The sequence below is a fragment of the Chlorocebus sabaeus genome, chromosome 9 (assembly GCF_047675955.1).
Source record: "Chlorocebus sabaeus isolate Y175 chromosome 9, mChlSab1.0.hap1, whole genome shotgun sequence".
In the NCBI taxonomy this organism is placed as follows: domain Eukaryota; kingdom Metazoa; phylum Chordata; class Mammalia; order Primates; family Cercopithecidae; genus Chlorocebus; species Chlorocebus sabaeus.
The window spans coordinates 5,807,011-5,813,896 of record NC_132912.1 but is presented as its reverse complement, the minus strand read 5'-3'; positions in this window follow the sequence as shown (position 1 = coordinate 5,813,896).

Sequence of the window (6,886 nt, the reverse complement as noted above, 5' to 3'; positions counted from 1 at the left end):
GTCCTGGGTCGTTTGGCAGCGCTGTGCTTGCCAGGGAGCCACACCTTACCATCTCTTTGCCAGGTCTCCTGGGGCCGACTTCAGCACCCCCCTTATGTGGACTTTTCTTGAGGGAGACAGACGCTGTTCACGGGACCCGGTGACTGGGATTTTGGATCCTCCCCCACCCTTACGCAGGACTGTGACTGTAGACAGGTTTGTCTGCTTCTCTACTCTGAGTTGTTCTGGAAAGCTGCAAAACCGGGTAACGGGTCAGACTTGGAGCACTGAAGGGGTCTTGATGACCAACTACTGAGCCAAACCCCTCACCTCAGGGCGACGAGATGGGTCCCCATGTGCCTCAGGTTTTTTTTATTTTTATTTTTTTTTGAGATGGAGTCTCGCCCTGTCACCCAGGCTGGAGTGCAGTGGCGCGATCTCGGCTCAACGCAAGCTCCATCTCCCAGGTTCACGCCATTCTCCTGCCTCAGCCTCCTGAGTAGCTGGGACTACAGGTGCCTGCCACCACGCCCGGCTAATTTTTTTTTTTTTTTTTTTTCTGTATTTTTAGTAGAGACAGGGTTTCACCATGTTAGCCAGGATGGTCTCGATTTCCTGACCTCGTGATCCACCCGTCTTGGCTTCCTAAAGTGCTGGGATTATAGGTGTGAGCCACCACGCCCGGCCGCCTCAGGTTTTTATGAGGTTGAAATTAAATGATTGAAAGATGCCTTGGCTGGGTGGTGTGGCTTACGTCTGTAATCTCAGAAATTTGGGGAGCCAAGGTAGGTGGATCACTTGAGGCCAGGAGTTTGAGATCAGCCTGGCCAAGATGGTGAAACCCTGTCTCTACTAAAAATACAAAAATAAGCCAGGTGTGGGGGTGCACGCTTGTAATCCCAGCTACTCAGCAGGCCGAGGCAGGAGAATCACTTGAACTTGGAGACGGAGGTTGCAGTGAGCTGAGATCATACCACTGCACTCCAGCCTGGGAGACAGAGTGAGACTCTGTCCCCACAAAAAAGAAAAAAAAAAGATGCCTTGAAAAACGTAAAGTGGTCCCTAAATATGAAAGTGACATCGACTATTGTGTGGTTTTGTTGATATCTGTAGGTCTTGCAGCTGTGTGAACTATTCCCACTTTAAGATCATACCATCTATTTCAGGAGTCCGGCAGTCATAAGACTTCTCAGTTTACATTTTGAAATGCAGTGTGCAGTGGACAGATTTGGAGCAGACATCTGCAACATATATAACAAGTAATTGGCAAGCAAAATATATCAAGATCTTATTATAGATCATTAAGAAAATGGGCCAGGTGCTGTGGCTTGTGCCTGTCATCCTAGCACTTTGGGAGGCTAAGGCAGGAGGATTGAGCTTAGGAGTTTGAGACAAGCTTGGGCAGCCTAATGAGACCCAATTTCTACAGAAAAAGAAAAAGATAACCTAGTAGAAAAAAACCCTGAGACCCCATTTCTACACACACACAAAAAAGATAACCTAATAGAAAAAAACTGGGCAAGGAATAAGAACAGGGCTTTATAAAAGAGGGATCTTGAAATGTCCACTCACAGGAAAGGATGCTCAGAAGTGATCAGGGAAATTCAAATTAATGTTTAATTTAGCAAAGTGATTAGCATTGAATGCCACCATCGAGATAGTCATTGAAAGGTCTGAGTTTCACAGTGTTGATGGGTGAGCCATATGGGCAAATGGAAATGCACAGGCTGCCTGTGGGGACTACACTGATGATGGGTCTGTTTTGGAGAGCTATTGGCTGATACTAATGCAATTAAAAACGTGCGTACCCCTTGTTCCCAGTAATTATACTTTATATAAATATATCCTAAAGAAACTCTCGGGGCCAGGCGCGGTGGCTCAAGCCTGTAATCCCAGCACTTTGGGAGGCAGAGATGGGTGGATCATGAGGTCAGGAGATCGAGACCATCCTGGCTAACACGGTGAAACTCTGTCTCTACTAAAAAATACAAAAAACTACCTGTTCGTGGTGGCAGGTGCCTGTAGTCCCAGCTACTCGGGAGGCTGAGGCAGGAGAATGGTTTGAACCCGGGAGGCAGAGCTTGCAGTGAGCCGAGATCACGCCACTGTACTCTAGCCTGGGCGACAGAGCGAGACAAAACAAAAACAAAAACAAAAAACCTCTCATGCAATGTCACAAGGAGACATGTATGAGGTTGTTTACTGCAGCAATACCTATAATAGTGAAAGACCCCACCAGTAAGGAATAAGATGTAGAATATCATATACATCTTATATGTCATACCTACACTCGATAAAAGTTAAGATGGATTAGAATTACATGTTTTAACATGAATAGATCTAAAAAATATGATGGTCAATCAAACAATTGCCAAACCTTTTCTGTGTATGGTATGAATCAATTTGTATAATTTTTTTAAAAAGCCCATCTAAGAATTCATATGTATGCAGTAAATACATAAAATCATAGAAACTACACACTGGTGTCATGGGGATACCTGTGGCTTGGGGATAGGAACACAGGGAACTTCAACTCTGTTGTATTCCATTTCTTAAAAAATGATATTGGCCAGGCAGGGTGGCTCACACCTGTAATCTCAGCACTTTTGAGGGGCTAAGGCAGGAGGATTGCTTGAGCTCAGAAGTTCGAGACCAGCCTCGGCAACAAAGTGAGACCCCATCTCTAAAAAAAAAAAAGGAAATGATATGAAGCACATGATAGAATACTACTATTTGCTCATGTTGGGGGCGTGGGGCAAATAGAAACATGAGGGTTACTCTCCATGTGTTTTGATGTTTTTTTCAATCATAAAAATTGAATGCATACAGGAGCAACAAAGTGCAAAAATGTGTAACCATTATAAACTGGGTTCTCCTTAAAAACACCTTTCAGTTTCCCGTTGGCTACAAGGGCATGGTTTTGGTTATAGGAGCTTATATTCCACCGTGGGTGTTGACACCTTTTTTGGAACTACACTGTCAGATAAACTAGATATGCAAAGCCCTAGGTCCTGATGTTTGTGTCACAGAGCCGACCCTCATCTCCTCTGCAGGAAAGTGCGGGATAAAATGCGTTTCACTGATTAGCCTTGCCTGCACTGGCATGGCTCGCTCCCTAGACGATGGTGGGTCTTCTAGGTCTGGCTCTGGACAAAGTCCCTGGCATCAAACCCTCCCCTTTGGAGAGATCATAATTGAGGGACCATTTCACAGTAAGAAAATGCAGCTGCACCCTGTGTCCTCAGCCCTTGGAGCGGGGGTGCTGCCCACCTTCTGCAGATGTAAGGCATCAGGAGGTGAGGGAGACAGCAAGAGACCCCAGTGGGATCCCCAGTGGGATCTCTTGCTCAGCTCTGGGCTCCCCATGGTCTTCCAGGGAGGGAGTCGAATCTTGTCTACTCCTGGACCACAGCAATGCTCCCGTGGTATCCCATCTGTGCTACTAGGTGACTCTGCAGATAGTTCTGAAGTCATTTGGGATGAAAAGAATGCCTTTGCCTGTCCATTTCATCCCCTGGGCCACTTTGTTAAACTGCTCGTGCTTTCTCTCCAGCGGGCGACACCTGTTTCTTCTAGGCAGCTGAGTTCCTTCATTCAGAAAAACGAGCCTAAGACTGGCTCTGAGAGCAAAGCTGGGCTGCTTGCTCATCTTTCGAGCAGCTGTGCTGTGGCAGGGGCTGTGCCCCCTGTTGTGGCTAAGAAAGTATTTCCAGACCCTGGAGTCTTTGCCTTTTCTCTTTTCTCCACATTGGCACCACACGGTATTAACAGTGAGGCCTTAGTGATTTTGGCATGAAGGTCTTGTGATCTCTGACAAGTTGAATGAAAAGATGTCTTAAATTGGTCCAATCTAAAGAGTGCCTCCTTTTTCTCCAAACCACAAATAAAGACAGAAAAGATGGATGATAGGCCTGTCTGCCTGTCTCTATCTCTCTCTCTCTCACGCACGTGTGTACACATTTATTTGTTCAAATGCAATTTCACTCTAGCATCTGCACATGTGTACACATTTATTTGTTCAAATACAATTTCACTCTAGCATCTGGCCTCCAGGTGTGTGGTTCTTGTGCACAGGGGCTTCTTGGCTGGGGAGAATCTGCCGCTGAACGCTGAGCCAGGACGTGCACTTAGCTTCACCATCTGCACACTGAGTGATCAACAAAGAAAAGTCCCTCTGTTCTTGGTGTGAATCCAAATCCTGAAGCTCATTCTGCTGCGCTGGGGACAGAGGGCTGGGACCAGAGGAGAAGCAGGGATGTCCTCTTGCTCCTTGGTCCTCTTCCCCATCCATCCAAGCCCACCCATCTTCTTCTTTCCTTTTTTTTTTTTTTTTTTTTTTACTGGTTGTTCTATTTTAAGTTCTCTGCTGGGCACTAAGGATATGAAAACACATAAAAGCAAATCTTGGACCCAAGAATCTGAGTCTGTTTCTCAGGGAGCAGGTACAGGAACAGATGCTGCACCTTGTCATGTGGTGAGCTGGGGGATGCTGTGGTCTGACTGTCTGTGTCTCCCCAGATTCCTGTGTTCAAATCCCCACCCCCACAGTGATGGTATTAGGATGTAGAGTCTCTGGGTGCTGATTAGCTTATGAGGACAGAGCTCTCTTGAAAGGGACCAGTGCCCTTAGAAAAGAGGTGCCAGGCCTGGCGTGCTGGCTCACACCTGTAATCCCAGCACTTTGGGAGGCCAAGGTGGGTGGATCACTTGATGTCAGGAGTTCGAGACCAGTCTGACCAACATGGTGAAACCCCATCTCTACTAAAAATACAAAATTAGCCAAGCATGGTGACGGGCGCCTGTAATCCCAGCTACTTGGGAGACTGAGGCAGGAGAATCGCTTGAAGCTGGGAAGCAGAGGTTGCGGTAAGCTGATATCGTGCCACTGCACTCCAGCCTGCACAACAAGAGTGAAACTCCATCTCAAAAAAAAAAAAAGGTGCCAGAGAGCTGGCTTGCCTCTTCAGGCAGATGAGGACACAGAAAGAAGGTGCTGTCTGTGAAGAAGAGAGCAGTTGTCACCAGGCACTTATCCTGGGCTTCCCAGCCTCTAGAACTAGAAATAAATTTCCGTTGTTTGTTTGAAAACTACCAGTGTTTACGTTGTGTTTTCTTTTATTTAAGCCAGGGTCTTGCCCTGTTGTGCAGGCTGGAGTGCAGTGGCGTGATCTCAATCTCCTAGGCTGAGGCGATGCTCCCACGTCAGCCTCCTGAGTAGCTGGGACTACAGACGTGTGCCACCACATCTGTCTAATTTTTTGATTTTTGTAGAGACGGGGTCTCATTATGTTGCCCAGGCTGGTCTTAGGCTCAAGAGTTCCTCCCTCCTGAGCCTCCCGAAGTGTTGAGATTACAGCCATGAGCCACTGTGCCCAGCCATATAGAATTTGTTTTAGCAACCCCAGCAGACCAGGACAAGGCATGAGCAAACAAGAAAGGAACAACTGACTCTTAACTCCGCCAAGGACACTGGAGAAGACGGAAGAGGGATGACTGCTGACCTTCTAAAGTCTTGGATCAATAGTCAATTACGTAGCATAAAGAACAACTTCATTTTGATTCCCATGGTGCTCTGTGGTTTACAAAGCTTTATAACGACTTCGATTAATGGCAGCACTCTTCCGGGGTGAGGATGAAGAAACAGAAGATTCGTTGGTGTGGCTTTTTTTTCCCTTCATACTTTTTCTAGCAGGCACGAAAACGAGAGTGAGACTTAATTCCTTGGAATTTTACATATATAACAGGGCTTACTGTAATCCTTCTTATGCTTATGATTTTCAAAGACCTGGGAGAGACTTTGATCATAAAAGGCAAGATTTGGCCAGCCAGAGAGCGTGGGATTTTGCCTACGAGCCTCTGGGAATCTGTGGGCAGCAGAACAGAAATAGGTCATTTATAAAACTTAGACTTAACTAAGCCATAGGAAAAAAATCCACCACAAGCTAACTTCAAAGAGTCCAACTGTCAGGGATTTTTTCTGCTTCTTTGCTGTCAGAGGGGTCCCTTGCTGCTTCTAAAATATCATGGAGTATAAACTTGTATTCAAGAAATACAGATAAGATACGATTTAGGTGCAGTTTTGGTTAAATACGGCATTGATGAGAGCAGTATTACTCAAGAGGCCGGGTGCTACTGAGTTCCCACATCCAGCCCCCAACCTGTGCTTGCCCCACCAACCAGTGGCTCCCACACCCAGCAGGCTGAATCTAAAACTGGCCTGGTCTATAATGCCCTTCCTCAGATGATCTGACAGCCCATGGATTAATTCTGTGTCCCTTTCAAACAGGGCAACAGAATTGTCAAGACTTGATAAAGCCCAATAATATTTCTAGTAACAAGTAAACTGAGAGCCCGGTTGGGCGCTGGTTCTTATTTTGTGTTGGGCTCCCAGGCCAGCCTACGACAATGTGTTCCTTTGCATTCAACAAACATTCACCGCCAGGCTTCCTAAGCTGGAGTCCCTGGGTGTGTGCTTTGCAGACCTTGGCTGTAAAGTATCTCATTGGTCTTTCTCTCTGGCACCTCTTGTTATGCCTCCAGCTGTAGCCGAGTGTCAGGACCTTGGTCACCAAGTGCTGTGATTGCAGGCACTCCGTGCTGACAGGTGACCTGGTTGCCTCAGACCAGGTGTGACTCATTATTTTCCTCCTGACGTTCCAAGCACTGAAGTAAATGTTTGACGGAGGGGAAGTCCAAAGTGTCAGAGAAGCTCTCTCTTAGCCGTGAATAACAAGCTACCTTGAATTGGTGTTTCCTTTGCGTATTTTGTTTCTAAGCAAATCGAGGCCTGGGTAGAGTTTTGCCCTTGAGCAGCTTCATGAGGTCAAGGAGGGGTGATCACTCCACTCTGCACGGAAACACTGAGAGTGCAATGAAAATACAACCAGAGAGAATGTCCTCCCCACCA